We start from the raw sequence: 18,388 nt of genomic DNA, 5'->3' as shown, positions 1-18,388 counted from the left end.
ACTCTAAGAATATCCATTAACCCGCAGTCAAAAAATGTCCCTGAAAATAAACAGAGGATCTTTGCTATTTAGCACATACAAAGAGAAAAATACCAGGTTTACAAACTGCATTTACAACACTCACATTAGTAAAAAATCAAATTTCTTTTTTTTCCCTTTGCCTCACAAGTGATCTGAAAGGACATGAAACATACTGCTAGATTTCCCAGGACACGGGGAACCCCACCTGTGAGCTGGTGGCTCATACAGATTCCTATGTGTAAGCCTTACAGCCCTGGGAGCACACTTATGTGCTGCGTCACATGAATACCAGAAAAACAGATACAGGTTAAAAAAAAAAAAAAAAAAATAGTACGAACCCCAGAAATTTTAATCAAACTCTTGCACACTAACAACGGCTGATGAATAACTTGGTTGACGAAATGCAGTTATGGAGGGAAGCGGACAATGACCAAAACTGCCATCAGCTCCAAAAAGTAATTTACAGAGATGCAGTTTTATTCCTCTTGACTGATCATGTCTCCTTGAATTAAACAAAATAAACACACAATCCAGGATGTGGATCTGGGGAAGGAATACTGCAAAATGGGAATTTGTGCCTATGGAAACACGTGAAGTTGTGAACAGTGACTCGGGGACAGCTGGGGTGCAGTGAAGGCTCCACAGGACAGACCCAACGGTTTAAGGGTCTTTTTTAACACTGACCAAACTCTTCTCTCTGTTCATGGAAAAGGCCCCTCCCATGCCCATTGCAGCTCTCCTTTCCTGCCACCTTTCAGCACTGAGCCGGCGCTCTGCCACGGCTGCAACGGCTGCCAGAGAACAGCAACATCAATAAACCTGTTCAGAAGAACATTTTGATATCTAAAACTCAACTGGCCACTTTTTAAGAGAAAATGACTTTTTGAAAATGCAGGTAATTGTATTTCATCCTTTCCACTAACCAGAAAGACCTAAATACCCCCACCACCCCCAGAGTACACAATGCTGGCAGCGCCAGGGCCCAAGCAAGTCCCAGTTAAAGAGCTCATTACCCTGCCGCATACCTATTGCTGTTCCGATGTAAAATGAAGTTAAACCAATGAAGCAAAAATAATCCATTTAATGCTTATGCTCTGTGATGCATTTCTATGGGGTTTCTATTGTTGTTGTTACAGTGCTTCTGTTCATTCTTATGCTTTAGTGGTTCAACTGCAATTTATCAGCCTGGAGTGGAAAATACCTGGCACCTACTTAAAATGCATGGAGCTAGCAATAAAATTAACCTTGTGGCAATTGTTTTCCCACATGTTTGATAGACCAATGTCAGCTCATCTGTTAGAAGGAAATAAAAAAGTCAAGCCTAAATGTACAAAAAATTATGATGGAAGCCTTAAATAAAGCAAGGGTAATGCAAGTTTATTGAGTCAAAAATCAATCAATCAATGACCGAGTGGATTAGGAGCACCTCATAAGCCCCAAAGAAATAATTTGCCCAAACACTGAGATTTAACGGTAGAGGACCAAATTCCAACACTTTTAGGAAGTAAGTAATGAAAAATCAATTTGAAAGGAAAAACAGATCAAGAACCCTGGATTCTGACATGCCGACACATTTATTGCTGAATACCATTTCTTGGCTGACCCGAAAACTTCGGAAGGTGTTTATTTACTTTCAACACCTTCCAGAGATCAATATTTTTAATTTGGATCCGAGTTATTATTTTTCACATCACAGCATCGGGGAGTGGAGTAAAGTGGCTCATATTTTAGTGCTAAAAAGATCGATATGACAGTTTCACCTTCACTGCAGCCCCCCGCAGCCGCACGGGTGCACATCATCACGTCCCGCAGGGGGGTGCAGTGCCGCGGCACAGGGAGCAGGTCATCACCCAGCCCCAGCTCCAGACAGCCCATGATTTACCTGGTCATGAAGGGCCTGGTGCCCTTAGAAAACCAATCTTGCTTCTCCCACTTTATCAGGCCTGTCTCTTACCCGGTGTACGGGAAGGGGGAGGGAGCAGGATGAGAGAGAAGGGGAAGAGAGGGAGGGCAGGAGCAGAGCGAAAGACAATCAGTTTCACAAAGCGGATTACGTCCCTCATCGTAAATGCATCCATTCGTTTTTACCTTCCTTGAACCAGGGCACATCTGTAATCGATAATTAATTTTCCATAAATTTCAAAATATTGTTCTGGTGGCTGGAAGAAGTGGAGCGCACAGGGGAAGCAGGAGGGAGGATCCCAGTGGCACGAGGGGCTGCTCGTGGGCTCCGGTGGCTCTATTGATCGCTGCAGGGCTGGGAGAGCCAAAGGCTGCCCGGCATCTCCGGCCCTACGCCCAGGACACGCTGCTGCTCCAGCTGCCATCCCGAGCGCTCCCTCAGCCTGGCTGCCCTCCCTGCGACACATCGGCTCCAGAGGCACCTTCTACATACAGCCCTGGGGCTCCAAACCTCCCTCCACAACGGCATCACCCTTCCAGGGTAAGAGACTCAGATGCTGCATAAACACCAACATGGCGCTGCATGAAAAGGACGAATGTTTCTAAATACGGAGAGAAGCATTAACTGCAGGTTTTACCAGACACAGGTCAGTGACATGGAGGTCAGGGATGGGATATGTGTGGCACAAGAACAGGCCTGTGGGACTTGGGGCTGGCAAAGCTGAGGAGACTCAAGCTTATCTGAGCATGCATGCACTGCACAGGTAACTGCTGCCGGTTGACTATGCTCTCTGGACTAAGTACTCTCATGATCGCAGAACCACAACTCAAAACCAAGCACTAATTGGACACCCCAAGTGATTTTGTAACAAAATGGTGATGCTCCAGCCCCGAGAAGTCATTTGTGATATGATAACATGGCTGTTACTCATTACTTAGTGCAGTAATCGGTTCCTTAAAAGCACAGCTCACTCGAAACCAGGTGGATACCAAAAGAGGAAAAGCATCTACCAGTAAGAAGCATTTATGAGGAAATCTCACACTTTCTTTTAAGTGTGTCTTAGAAAACAAGCAGCAGAGACGAGGAGGAAATATGTCTCTGCAAGATGGGCTGCTCCAAGGAACACATTCTTTTCTCAGCATAATTAATAGCTCACACTCTTTAAAAAATTGCCTTCATGAAGTCCTGTGCATGGAAGAGTGATAAATGACAGTCATCCTCCTGGGGTGTGTTCCAGAATACTAACTGAAAAGTAAATGCAGGACTATTTCTCCAAATTATGTATCCGAGCTAAAGGTCATATTAAAGGAGCAGCTTTATGTAATGACATTAACTGAAAGCCAGCAGCTTCTGGCTTACTGACAGCGGCACTGCAAAGTCAGGGTAAGGAGACTTTCTCGGACTTGTGGGGACACGCAGCACCCAAGCACGCCGTCCCTGATACGCCTCTTCTGTATGGAGAGGGACTGATACCCACTTCTAAATTCCAGTCCTTAAGTCCTTCCAGACTCAAGAAGTGGAGAACTGCAGTGACTGACAAATAATCCAAACATGTGGATGGTCACTTGTGTTTTTGTGACACTGTTTAGAAGGAACTGTCCTAGGATTGCACTGCAAAGCATCTAATATCTCAAATCTTGCAACTCAGTAAGAATTCTTAGTTTGTTGATCTCTGTCAGTCAGAAACCAAAGGGATCCAGGCTGGCATTTTTTACTCTTATGTTAGTATTAGGAGATTAGAAAACAAACACTAAAACCTGGCTGAGACTAGTCCTAGGATCCTGGTGCCCCCAGGGGCTATTTGGAAGCCTGTCAGGGAACAAGTTTGTGAGTTGGTATCTCTCACCTGGGAGAAAGGCTGAAAACTGAAGACATGTCCAAGGCCCCGGGAAAAACATCTCTCACTGGATGTGCTCTGATGGAGACACATACCTTGGATAATGCTCCCCAGATTTTTCCACTCCACCATCCTTGCTAAGGAACACATCCTTCCCGCTCAGCCAGTACAGATACACAGCATTTTTCTGGCCTGTTAATACCCACTGCATCTCTGAAGAAGACTTACAAACACTCTGCAAGTGGTATCTTGTTGGCTCATGGTTAAAGGCAAAAAAATCCAGGCACTGGAAATCCTAAGAAATGAGTGCCAAGTGACTGTCTCCAGTTTCACAACCTGGTTTAGGATTGGTTCATCTAAGTTTTTTTTAAGTTTGTATTTTCCAAGTGTTACAATGTTTTTAGCTCAGATTTTTCTCACTCTTTCAGGACCCACTGGAGATACTTTTTTTGGTCCATCAACATATACAGAAGAATAACCCTTGTCTACATGTAGACATGTTCCCACATTCTCACACATTACCCACCCATGCACACCTCCTTTCCTTACACGATTCCTTACTCCGTGGTCCAAACCCCAAACTGCTCTACTGTAAGTGGTCAAACCATCAACTATGAATTTTAATATGGGGGCCACATAAATTCTGGCCCAGTTTCTGGGCAGCCCTATTTCCCATAACTTCCATGACTGAGTGTTGTACCTACTGGCGCGTGTTGTCCCAGCTCGCTTCCAGGGACATGGACTGGCTCACCTCAGGCACATCTGCTGACTTTCACAGACATTAAAGATCAGCCCTAACACTGTACAAGGCAGATTTCCACCTTCCATGTCATTTTTATCATTTGATGTTCCCTCTTGGACAAGCTGATGCCCTTTCCTGTCCCAAACAAACTTTGCTCTTTTACAGGTCTTGTTATTTGGAAGAAACAGAATCTACTTTTCAGATGCCAATTCCTGTTTACGGCACAATTTTTCCTATGCTTATTACAAAGCAGGTGCAAGAGAAGCCTTCCAGAGGACAAAGAACATTATGTCTGAGAATCCTGGTACAGTAACAACTTTCAGCAAAGAAAAACATGCCTCCTTTGTGAGAGATGGGAGCTTTTTCCAAATGTAAGGACGAATGCCTCTCCACTAAACCTAAAAGACAAAAGGTGCACAACCTGAATACTCAGACTGGAAGGACACCAAGACCATCAGTCACACAAGCACATCCAAACACCGCAGGCAAACCTGCTCTCCCCAAGAGCACTTCACCCCATCACCCCTGCCAGGGAGGGACCCCTACACAGGACACAGCAACTGGGAAGGGGTTGTGGGTAAGTCCAAGAGTAATGCCCATCACTCCTCGAACCAATGTTCACGGTGATTTTACTTCATTCAGAGAGCAGATTTTACATTATTCTCCAACAACACCTTTTGTCAGCCTGGAAAAGATGGAATAGAATAAAACAGACCCCAAACTCCTTTACACTTTGATATGCACAACCAAAAGAAGGGAACAGATAACTATCCTCCCCAACTGCAACTGCTGTCACCCACCTCTGGAGACCTAGTATTTATCCTGTTTATTCGAAAAAAATGTTATGATCAGTTGCTTTTGTTTTGCTACATTTATTTATGTTAATAAATTACTGCAAATATTGCAATCTGTGTTCAGTGTAAAGGCCAGAAATGAGACACAAAGCTATTCCTGTACAGTGAGCCACTCAGCAAACAGCAATATTTGGAACTATTTGGACAAAGGCAGCAGTGTCTCAGCCTGAATTCACGAGCAAAAATCACTAAATTTGTCAAAATGACTAAACCCATTTCTACCTTTTCCTCTGTTGTTTCACACGCTTTGCATGTCAGACAAATTATCAGGAAAATACTCCTTGTTTGACATTTCATTGCTTAATGCTTTACTGGTGCAGTAAAACAAGACAACTGCTGAAATTATAGGAAAATAAATTTGTAATTTCTTCCTCATTTAGCCATTTTTGAAGCTTGTGTATAGGAAAGTCATTAATGTTATGTCCTCCTATCGACGTTCCAAGCCTTTCAAGGGATAACTAATGTTTTTTCTATACTCTTCCATGTGGCCAGTTAAATTAGACACATTATTTCTGTGCTGTTAGGGAACACTGATCAATAGACACTTGGAAAGCCCTCTAAAACGAAGTGGAAACACTTCCTCAGTGTCAGAGGGTTCTAGTTTGGGTCTGTATGCTGCAAACATTGCTACACGTAATGGAGCAGCGAGAGCGTGTCTGAGGCATTTTAACACTCACGTCCAAAGCTCTGAACACTCTGAGCTCTTGAAGGGACGACACGCTGTCTGCTGGGCCTTTGTCACTGGCTTCTACCCCTGGGAATGGCTCTTCTGCCAAAATCCATCGGCCTCTAGCAGCAGAGCCTGCAGGCTTCACCTCAGCTCAGCACCACTCAAGAGCTGTGCAGAATCTTACCATTTTTCCCTTGGAAAACTGGGATATTCAGTGCACAGCAACAACCATATCCTGACATATGATCAGGTGACATAACGCAACTCCATCTTTTGTTCCCGTTAGTTCTATTTCATTGTGAAATAATGGCTGCGTTCCCAGCCTTTCTGCACGGTACGGTGGGTGAGCAGTGCAGTGAGGCTCGATTGTCATAGGATATTCACAGTCAGGAGCCGAGCGGTCTCGTGGATTGCTTTCTTTTTGGCTACAAATGCTGCATTATAACATTATTTCAAACGTTAATAAACCCATTAATTTCTGTCAGTAAACACCATACATCTGATTTTTCTACAGTCACACTGATCTTATTTAAGTATTAATTCAGTGCCCCAGACAAACACATTAGCAAGTGCCTTAAGTAGCATTTCATAATTTTTCAAGCAATTATTTTCATATTTTCAAATCTCACATCTTTACTTGAAAGCCAGAGCTGCTCCAAATCTAACACTTTGTCACACAAACCAAATTCCACACATGCATTACCTGAAAAGAGCTGTTAATAACCTGAAGGCTCTGCTCAACCAATGTGTGACTGGCCCTGCCCTTCACCCTACCACATACAAACCCAAACAGGATTTCTGACTGCTTCATACTGGAGGCTTTTTTTTTTTTTTTTTTTTTTTTTCTGTAAAAAGACAAAATAGGGAACTAGATGCCCAAATTTTTAAAGAGGACCCCCATGTGGGACTTGGAAAACTTCAATTTAAAGCATTTCCTGTATTACTTTTGTCAGATCCTCAATTACTTCAGCAGATAACGCTGTTCTCCATTACTATTCCTCCCGTTCTATTAAACACATCATATCCTCCTGAGCACTTGGCAAGCTTTACACAAAATGCTCCTGAAGCCTCAGCCCTTGTGCGGAGCCTGGTCAGCTGGGGGACAGTGGCCAGCGAGGGGCTGGGGACCTGCCCACGGCCACAGCCCCGATGACAAGGGCAGGGCTGCTGAGCACTGCCCCACGGCCTGAATAGAAGGCTGCGAGGGTCCCTATGCATTAAGGGAAGGGTTAGATCCCACTGGATACACTCCACAACACTTGAGTGTCCAACACGTGTTCCCGGTGTGCCGCATGCAGCACGCACCAAACGCTCACAGCGAGCAGCTGCTTGCAGGGCAGTGCTGGGGGAAGAGGCTGCTCAGGGGTGAGCTGCTGACAGCGGTCACCAAGCAGCCCTCTGCTCTCCCTTCTGCTCGGGAAGCTCCCTGTCCCAGCGGGAGACGTTCACAGAACACGGGTGGGCAATGGCAGCCCGTGCCCACAGCGCCCAGGGAGAGCCAGGCACTGAACAACTGGCCCACAACAGCGAGGCAGCACCGGGGAGGAGAGCCAGGCACTGAGCACCGGGCCACAACAGCGAGGCAACGCCGGGGAGAAGCAGGCACTGAGCACCGGGCCACAACAGCGAGGCAGCACCGGGGAGAGGCAGGCACTGAGCACCGGCCCACAACAGCGAGGCAGCGCCGGGGAGAGCCAGGCACTGAGCACCAGGCCCACAACAGCGAGGCAGCGCTGGGGAGGAGAGCCAGGCACTGAGCACCGGGCCACAACAGCGAGGCAACGCCGGGGAGAGGCAGGCACTGAGCACCGGCCCACAACAGCGAGGCAGAGCCGGGGAGAGCCAGGCACTGAGCATCGGGGCCACAACAGCGAGGCAGCGCCGGGGAGAGCCAGGCACTGAGCACCAGCCCACAACAGTGAGGCAGCGCTGGGGAGAGCCAGGCACTGAGCACCGGCCCACAACAGTGAGGCAGCGCTGGGGAGAGCCAGGCACTGAGCACCGGGCCACAACAGCGAGGCAGCACCGGAGAGGAGAGCCAGGGACTGAGCACCGGCCCACAACAGCGAGGCAGAGCCGGGGAGAGGCAGGCACTGAGCACTGGGCCACAACAGCGAGGCAGCGCCAGCTCCTCTGCACCCCGAGCCACACAGCAGGGTCCTGGGCACAGGCACAGCACACAGCAGTGTCAGCCCCTGCACTCAGGGATGCCACGATTAAAGACGCCACCCTTGCGCCTGTACTAAGACAGCCTTTACCCTACAAAGCCTGCTCCCAGCTCCCCTGCCACGGAAATTTCCTTCCTTTCATCTCCAGAAGATTTGCCGTGTTCTTGGACTGCAAAGAAACTGTATTAAAATAAAAGGCCAGGAAACAAAACTTTTATTCCATTCACAGTGAGAATTCTCTACTAGCCATGATTTCTCTCAAAATTCTTTACTGTTTGAACAGAACAAATATATTTATTTAAAATGTATTTATCTAACAGAATTATTGTTCAAGAGCTATGTACCTCTTCAAGTTCTGTGTTCTTCAAGTAGCTATGTACTATAACAAAATGGAAAAAGCTAAATAAAAATGGAGAACTCTCATGCAAAAAGCAGGCAACAAGCCTTAAGTTGCCACGGACTCCAAGTTAAAGCCTTGGAAATATGTCAGCAACATCACTGGACTGTCAAACGCAGACCTGTCAAACAAGGCAGATGATTGAGAAGATTTACTGTTTGAGGTATGCGTTGAGCCAACCAATAACTCTTTCCATAAATCTTTGGTCAAATTACTTTAAGAACACGCAGTAATTAAATATGCACCAAAGCAGAAGCAAACAAAAATACCACCTGCTTCTGCACCGAAACGAGAGCGGCTCTCCCCACGGCAGCCCGCGGCCGTGCCACCGTGACGCGCTGCCGGCGGCCCCGGCGAGGAACCGCGCACGCACTCAGCGCCCCACAGCACAGAGCGGGGCAAGCACACAAACCCCGAGCACTGTCCGTGCCACAACGCCCCTGTGCCGTGCTGCCTGTGCACCCTGCCGGCCCCTTCCAGCACCCGCGGGCAGTGCGGGCCGGGGACAGGGCCCGCCGGAGCGGGGCAGAGGGGCCGCGGCCGCCTGGCTGCCCTCAGCCGCTCTCCGGCGACGGCTCCTCCCGGGCCGGGCGAGACCGGCACAGCCCCGGGCTGCTCCTCCCGGGCCGGCCGAGCCCGGCACAGCCCCGGGCTGCTTCTCCCGGGCCGGCCGAGCCCGGCACAGCTCCCGCAGCGCGGAGCGGGGACACGCCGCTCGGGGACACGCCGCTCGGGGACACGCCGCTCGGGGACACGCCGCTCGGGGACACGCCGCTCGGGGAGCGCAGGCCAGGGACGGCCAGCCCCAGCAGGCTGTGCCGGAAAGGAGAGCTAGGCTTTGCTTTAGCCTCACCTCTCTAGCAGCAATTAGAAAAGTTTAGGGTTTTGTTTTGTGGGGGTTTTTTTTTGTTTTGTTTTGGGTTTTTTTGGTTGTTGTTGTTTGTTTGTTTTGGGGGTTTTTTTTTGGTTGTTTGTTTTTTGGTTTTTTAACCTTTAAAAGCTTGAAATAGTTGACTTCCTCCTGTGTTCAGACACTATAGCCTACAATTTAATTTCAAGTATTTCAGCTGATTTTTACACAGATGTATTCCTACAAAACGAGGTTGTAATTTTTCTTCACAACCAAATTTTTTTCCTGTCTGTTGCACAACTGCAGGATGAAATTCTGAATATGAAATCCACAGCCCATAGAAAATTCAATTCTGTATACAAATTCCATACCTGATACAAAACAGTGTAACAATTCTGTGCAAAAAGAAGCTGCTTTATCACCAATTTTCTCAGCACCAGCACATTTGTAACAACAGAGATGCACCCATGCCTGTACTATTGAGCTATTGGTCTGCGAAATCCCTCACTGTTCTGTAATTATTCCTTCTCTTACAATTATATAGAAGTGTCAGAAAACAGGTGGAAGATAAGCCATGCCCTCCCAGCAAGAACTCTGTTGATGGGTTAAGAGATGTATTTCAAAAATGAAAACAAGACTACTCAAAAACAGAGGAAGGTTCTGCAGTGGCAACACCTTTCAGATTCCATTTCTCCAGAAGAGACTGGAAGCTATTACTTGACAGACAACTTAGTTCCCTAAGAAATTAAGTGGAAGATTTCATTTCAGGTGGTTGTAAGTAAATGTCCATGTCACAGAATGACAATGCTTCTACAACCATTTTTCTAGGATTTTGTCAGAAGCTGTAAGATTAACTTTGACATTCACCAGCTTCCTTCATGAACTCATTTTTGTTCAATTAAAAGAAGATAGAAGCTAACAAAGAGGTCAAACTTTGTGACACACATTTCAAGAAGCTCCCAACTGTCTATCTCACCAAAACTCCTGAAAAAGCAGAAGGCTGTAAAGGGAAGGGATTCTGAGTTAAAATGAAGATGGCGAACATGATGAAGATGGACACAGTGAGATACGAACTGCTGGAAAACCTGCAGAACCCACGTCTCCACCAAGTGCAGTACCAGCCCCGATCCCTGGCAGGCACTGCCACCACGAGGCTCCATCCCGCTTTGCATTTTCCCTACAAACAAGGTTAAAATGCTTTTTTTTTCCATTTCCTGTTTCTACCACACACATCTCGCTAGAAGTACTTCTGTGCGTGGCTGGAGATTTGCTTCTGGCATTTTAGGGCCTTCATAAGGAATACTAACATGTTTTTCAAATAGTTTTATTCCTTTATTCTGCCTAAGAAGTGGAGCTAGGAGAAATTCAAGATCCTACAAGTATCCAAGTAGCCAGCAGCTGCACACAACCAGCGCTCTGCTGCCAGCTCTTGCCCAAGACTATCACACAGCCCTGCACCCTCCTGCTGCCACCAGCCTTACACATGCTCCCCTGTGCTTGAATATCAACAAAAATATCTCAAAGGACTGGCAGAGTAAGATTTGTTTATTAATATTCAGACTAACTTATCACTTCGGCAAAACAACACAACAGAGGGAAGGCATTTGCTCAGGACAAGACAAGTGAGACAGGGAAGAATTTGCTCAGGAGTGATGTGGGAAACTGATGATGAGAGAACACTTGCAGATTTCTCATATGTACCTCTTAGAAAGGAGTCTGGACTTTTCTGCATCCCAGAAGATTGTTCCCTGGATGAACCTCATAGGAGTTAAAATTTGAGAAGAGAATCTGAAAGACACTCCTGGCTCCTCCTGTGGCATCACCTGCACTTGCAGAATAGCCCAGTCTCCAACCCTTTCTCCAGACATCATTACATCTCTGCCAAGCAGTGTGCTGCCGCCACCCACTCAGATAAATTCCTAATTCTCTAGGTTGGCATAATTTTTACAGGTAACAGTATAAAAATTAACACGGGTACAAATTATCTTTCAGTGGAAAGAAGAGGGAGAAAAAAAGGGATAAGATAGAAACAGGCTCATGTGAGTAGTAAAAGAAAATCCACTTCAAGACTACAGTAATTGAGAAGCAAGAAAACACACTCTAAAGTCTCCTGTTCAGCAGTGGGTCACAGTGACAGTGACATATCTGAGACTGTGACTGACATCCCATCAGCAGCAGAGCCCCTTCTCCAGCCTCCCTAGGACCAGAGTGATGCCCCTGAAAGACATCCTCCATGTGTGTGTGTGTGCTCAGTGTGCCCTCCCTGCCCAGTGCCTGTGTCCCCAGCATGTCCCCAGCCCGGTGGCAGTGTCCCCAGCGTGCCCTCCCAGCCCAGTGCCTGTGTCCCCAGCATGTCCCCAGCCCGGTGGCAGTGTCCCCAGCGTGTCCCCAGCCCGGTGGCAGTGTCCCCAGCGTGTCCCCAGCCCGGTGGCAGTGTCCCCAGCATGTCCCCAACCCGGTGGCAGTGTCCCCAGCGTGCCCTCCCAGCCCAGTGGCAGTGTCCCCAGTGTGCCCTCCCAGCCCAGTGGCAGTGTCCCCAGCATGTCCCCAACCCGGTGGCAGTGTCCCCAGCGTGTCCCCAACCCGGTGGCAGTGTCCCCAGCGTGTCCCCAACCCGGTGGCAGTGTCCCCAGCGTACCCTCCCTGCCCAGTGCCTGTGTCCCTCCCCAGCGTGTCCCCAACCCAGTGGCAGTGTCCCCAGTGTGCCCTCCCTGCCCAGTGCCTGTGTCCCTCCCCAGCGTGTCCCCAACCCGGTGGCAGTGTCCCCAGCGTGCCCTCCCTGCCCAGTGCCTGTGTCCCCAGCGTGGTGGCAGGCAGTGTGTCCCCCGTGTGCCCTCCCAGCCTGGTGGCAGTGGCCCCAGCATGTCCCCCCATCTGCAGTGCAGGCTCCGGGGGCTCCTCCAGGGCACCCAGCGCCCGCACCTGGGCACTGCAGATGGGAGCTCCAGCACTGCAGCCTGGTGCTCCAGCTCCATCTCCTGGGGAAATCCTGCCTTTCTGCCAAGCCTCAGCATTCCGTAAAACTCTTAATGAAGAAGTGGGCTGAGAACTCATCACCATGTGAATTCCCTCAATATTCAATTCAATTACAACTCTCTTCTTAAATCATCTTTTTTACTTAACCAAACTCTAAATTGACAGAGCTAATAAGCTTGGGAGAATCAGTGTACACCATCCATTTCTGGGAACAGGACAATATTTTCTAAGACGCATTAATAACTGTGACAGGATTTATGTATAAGAGAAATTCATTTCAATTTCCTTTTTCAATTAATGGCCAATTATTTGAACTCAGCTCAACCAAAAATATTACTCAAGTATCATTAATCTAACAAAAATTAACTTTACTATTCTCTCAGTAAGGAGCGGATATAATTTTAAGGTACAATAACACACTTGAAGAACATGCTGTCCATCTGTAATCTCAGGACCACTGCTCCCCACTGGAGCCCTCTGTCATGCTGGCTCAGGATTTGCTCTTAAGGATAGTGACTGGAGCAAAGGTCTGCCCTAGATGCTGCTGCAGGCTACCAGTGCATTATCTACTCTAGACTAAAAGCCATTTTACATTAAAAAATACTGGCACAGAGTGCGTCAATTAAAAACAAACCAGGGGGGAAAAAAGAAAGCACAGCCTTTTCCTGCACACCCTGGCAATGCCTGGACTTGCTTTGTCCTCCCAGTCTGGTGGCACCCAGCCCCAGCGAGGAGCACCGGTGCCACACAGCCTGGGGCCACCACTGAGCCCGTGCTGCTCTGGGACAGCGCGGCTGGGACAGGGGCACCACCAAACACCAGCGCACGCGGCAGGGCAGCCAGAGGGACTTTCAGCTCCCCACAGCCCCAAGGATCCATGCCCCATGCACAGGGGGTGTGATGGCAGGAGACCATGTGGGCACTGACTGACTGCTGCCTCTGCCACCTTCAGCACCCCAAACCTCCCAGTCTCAGTAACTGAAACGCAGCTTTGGCACGGGTGTGAGAAAAAAGCTTGTCAGAAAAACGCCTATTACCACTGTATTCTTTATTTAAACTTAGCTTTGTCCACCACCCAGGTGGCTGTTGCAGGGAAGTTTCATTTCAGTCATTATCTCACCAAACCCACCCTTCAAAAGTGGGGAGCTGTGCCAAGCACAGCAACCTCTCTCCCTTCAGTCTACTGGTTAATAAAATTGTGCTTGCAGCTTGAGGCTCTGGTGTTGCTTAAACACATACAACTGATGTGACAAACACTGGTTTTGAAAGGTTGGGTTTTTTTGGTTTTTTTAAATTGGAATGAAACCCTGTTATACAATGAACTAATTGCAGCGCACTGCAATTAGGAGGAGGAGGCTGGAACTTCAGCACATCACGTGTAGAGCTCAGTGGCATTTCTTCATTGCAAGGTAACCTTAGTAGGCCAACAGACAATGGAGAATTCTGTTTATTTTTAAAAAAGAAATCTATACATAGAGAAGTAGAGCAATCACTCCACTGTGCAGATGCTTCTGCCCATCAGCTAAGGGCTGTGCCAACCACACAGCTCCCAACATGCTCCCTGAACACTCCAGGCAGGAGCTGGGGGTCAGCTTGCCCTTGGAGGCCTGGTTTGCCAGGAGTCCTCAGGACTGACTTACTCCAGGAAAGATTCTCTCTCCACCTACAGAAACCACATGTTCAACACAGCAAGAAGGCTTTAAGCTACACAGGAGTTCCCTCTGTCTTCTCTGCACAATGAAAAGGAAGCCAAGGATTTGCAATGTAAGACTTCAAGCGAGTATTCCAGAAATCAATAAACACATGCCACAAAACAAAACGAAGCTTGATCTAATTAAATAAATAATAAAAATGTCACTGATTATACTGACATATTTTCGTATAAAAATAGTTACAGATTTGATGAAAATACCAATGTATTTCTGACTGATATTTACCTTCAGTACACTTTCTTATTCCAGAAAAAACCCCCACCTTATTAACCATTAACTTCGGTTATTCAAGAAGCATTGACATGCAAAAGTTCAACACACCCAGCTATTTTTAAATAATTCTTCATACAGAAAAGTGACAAGATTTATAATTCATCCCCTACATGAAATATACCAAGTACAATCAAATTAACAGAGAATGTAAATAATGGGATGCTTGGTAAAATCAATGGAAGTGCAAAGACCTGTTTTATTACAGGCGAAGTCCATTCAGTATAGTCACAAATAAAAACAGCAATGTACTGAATTTTTCAGCTTCTCAGATTTTTACCTATTTCATTCTTCTTATATCTGTCTTTTCATTCACTGTACATTCTCTGGCAGAAGTCAAGATCTACCCCTCTGTAACATTTTATACAACAAAAGAAAGCACCATGCTTTCAAACAGGGATTTATAGGAGGCTGTGTTTCACAAAGCTTTGCAAAGTTATCTGAGTGTCTGAAATTTAGCACATGTGCCAGTTTATCCACACTCAACTGCTATTGGTATTTCCAGTCAGAACTGGAAGAGCAGCAGAGCTGCCGGTTTAGTTAATCTGAGATTTCTGGGAAGCCGCTGTCAGCCCTGCGGAGGCTGTCACCCACCACCCTCATCCATAACCGCTGCGAGCTCTGAGCTCCAGCACTGCCACCTCCCCAGCGCTGACAGGCATCCGCTCTAATGCAGCAGCTCTGTGCCAAGAGATTCATCTTCAGGTCACTCTGAAATCTGATAAAGCTGTGCCTCTCCCAACTGTGACACGAACTGCTTCATCCCTGTGTGCCCTGTGACAGCCCTGCCGCTCCCAACGCCTGGCCCTATGAAAGCCTTGGGCCAGGAGTCACTGCCCAGAGCTGCCACTCCCAGCCTGACCCTTGGCTCCTGCACGCTGACCCCCTTCCCTGGACAGGGACCTGCTGCCCCAGCACCCTCCCTGGCCTTGCACTCGCTGCTCTGGGGATCATCATTCCCGGCAGAACAAACACAATCCACTGAACCACAGCTCTCTCCCTCATCAAGGCGCCTACCCTGCTCTCCACAAATCCCAGACCTAAAACCAACTGCTCCTACAACAGATTTGTTATAATGGAACCATAAATGACAAATCCTGATATTAAGCTTTATGTCTGGAATGATCCATTTTGATCCTTAATGAAATGTAGATTATTAGTTTTAAAAACCAAGTTGTTCCACGAGAGACACCTCATGATTACACTGGTTTCTTATTTCTCATGTGGAATTTGCACCTATGAGCTGGAGACAGAGGCTGCTGACAGTCTCAGATCTTGCTGCCAGTCCTATCACAGCCAAGCTTGAGTAACTGTGCGCAGCAAAACCTGGTTTGGTTTTGCAGGAGCCAAGCCAAGGAAAGCCTTACAGAGGAAGTGGTGCCAAAACTGGTAAAAAAGGGGATGTGAGAGCAGCAGGGATAAAGGTTAACCAAACTGTAACTACTTAAACTTCTCCCTTTCTAAAGCAAATAGCATTATACAACAAAATATATGATAAACATTTCTATTTCAGAGAGGTAATAATATAACGACAAAGCTACCATGTGCTGCCAAGTCTGTGCCTTAGAAGGGATGGAAAAAAGCCCACAGAAGTTACAGAACTTTGCAATCAAACAGAACTAACAAGGAAACACGGAGACACATGACATCGTACAAGGCAAACCACACTGGAGATAAGACCAGAACTTTACCCTAAATGGACACACCGCATGTGAAACCCCTGCTCACACAGTCACACATGCACACACTGAGCAGATGAGCTGAAGGTCTGCCAGTTCAAATCACATGTGGGAAAAACCATTTCTATGAATCTTTCATTCCTGCCAGGATCTGTGAAGGAGGACTGTGAGCATTCAGTGCCAAAAAGCAGACCCTAACAAGCCAGAAGCCTAAGGAGGCTCAAGTGCATCCTCTCTCTCCTTTCTAGGTTTTCGGGCTTTGGTTCCAAGCCACTGCTACTGCATTCTAACAATGAAGGTATAAAACACTCCTCTAGCACACAGCATTTCCTCCCAGTGATAGTAAAACAAAACATCATTGAATAATAGCTCTTCCTTTGGGTTCTGCCTTTTCCACGCTAAGCAGATTCAGCTCTAAAAGGTTCTTAAGGATTAAAAGCAGCCTATCATGTGGAGTACATATCAAACGCTTCTGTAAACCCATTTTGTATCTTTACAATCACTACTTCAACAGAGGGCAATTTAACCAAACAATAAGAACATGTCTTTGGTTACACTATTTCCATGGAAAATAACATTGGTACTAGCTGTCTTTTTTTCCCCCCCTTTCCCTTGATTGAATAAATATGTTGACAGAACTTTTTTTTTTTTTTCCCCCCCTGGAAGGCCCAGCTTTAGTAAATAAAGGATTAGAAGAAAAAAAAAAAAAAAGGCAAAGCAATACAAGAAAGGGAGAAATACAAAGGTGGTTGGGGAGTACTGCAAAAAACACAGTAACTAGAAAATAATGCTAGTATGTGAAACAAGAAACATTAGTTCTTGAACTGGGGACTTAGCAAAATACAGGGTTCTTCACAGAGACACAAACAGCACAAACTCTAACTGGGATTCCTGTCCAACCTCTGTAAGAGCCTTTTTATTCACCATAATGCCATCAAATCAAATCAATGTACCTCATGCTAAATAAAGCATTTTCAATACTATGAAGTACCATGACTATTCTTACAACTTTTTATTATTATTTTGTTTTATTTTGTTATGGATTGCAGTAGTCTTCTATGCTGTTTCCCAAATTAAGATCAGAGGCAATGATCCCTTTTCCCTGTATCACAGAAAAGTCTTGGCTGGAAGGGAGCTCTGGAACTCATTTGGCTGAAGGCAGATCAGGTAAATGCAGAGCCCCTTGCAGCTGCCCTGCCCACATTAGCAGATCTGTGCTGTAGGACCCCCACAGGGTCTCCACCAGTGTGTGGGATCATCTGGATAGAGCTCTGACCTCTGAGTGACTCCCAAACATGCAGCTTTGCCCTCCTGCTTTTACCTACCAGCACTTACTGAACATCTGCTGAGTACAGTTTCAACATTAGTAACTGAGGTTTGTCCCATTAAGGGGCTCAGTAAAGCTGATAATCTTGTTTTTCTCTTCTCTGATGAGCAAGAGAGAAAAACCTGCTGATTCCTCTCCTCCAGTTTCATCTTAGCTGGGCTTCTAGCCAGAGTTATTAAAAAAATGAAGAAACAAAAACCTTTCCAGGTTCTTATTCCCTGAGCTTATATACCTCCAAGCTGGGGTTTGTGTGTGCTGGGCAGCTGGAGTTTTTTTTGTCTGAACTGTGTCCCAGGTGCCATCTTTGGCTGCCAGGCAGCACCAGGTCTCCAGCCAGGCACCTTCAAGCCACCACTGCCACTGAGGAGCATACTGGGGGAGAAGGAAGCTTCTGCCCTGGGAAGAAGGGAGATGTCACTGATTCACCTCCAAAGGGTTATTTTTTCCTATACAACCCAGCAGTGATCACTTGGACAGACAGCAACTGTGTTGGCACAATGCACAGCCCTGGCAACAACCACACACATCATTTTAGATGTACCTAAACACCACTCGTGTGCTAATGCAAACTTGTACTCTGGCTGCTGTCACCATGCCTCAGGCCAGGGAGGCTGTGAGCCAGCTCTGGAGATCCCTTGCACAGGCCCTGAACCCCTGCCAAGCTCATCACACTCAGTGCTGGCACCACCTCACACTGCCAGGCACTGAAATGGAAGGTGATTCTGAGCCACCAAAGTTAGCTGTTGGAGGAAGAAAAAACCTTTGACAACCATTGTAAACAAAAGACTGTCTGCACGCTGATATTCTGCACATTTTACATGGATGCACTTCTGGGAAATCAGCATGCGCACATGCCACAGAATAAACACTCTTAGCAGTAAAACACAGTGGTAGTAAAGACATAATCATCATCGGGATGGAAACGGCTCACAGTCCCACACGGGTCAAAAAATCCCCAACAGAAGAAATTCACCTTTAGTTA

General features: G+C 46.8%; 1 protein-coding gene across 2 annotated transcripts in view; it reads right to left on the bottom strand.

Annotated features, from left to right (window-relative positions):
- The window catches only part of INPP5A (inositol polyphosphate-5-phosphatase A), a 182,094-nt gene that overhangs the window by 112,161 nt on the left and 51,545 nt on the right, over window positions 1-18,388 (bottom strand). The window lies entirely within an intron of this gene.

The sequence above is a fragment of the Hirundo rustica genome, chromosome 8 (genome assembly GCF_015227805.2).
Source record: "Hirundo rustica isolate bHirRus1 chromosome 8, bHirRus1.pri.v3, whole genome shotgun sequence".
NCBI classification, from domain to species: domain Eukaryota; kingdom Metazoa; phylum Chordata; class Aves; order Passeriformes; family Hirundinidae; genus Hirundo; species Hirundo rustica.
The sequence above is the reverse complement of the archived record's forward strand: the minus strand, read 5'-3'. Positions and strand labels throughout refer to the sequence as shown.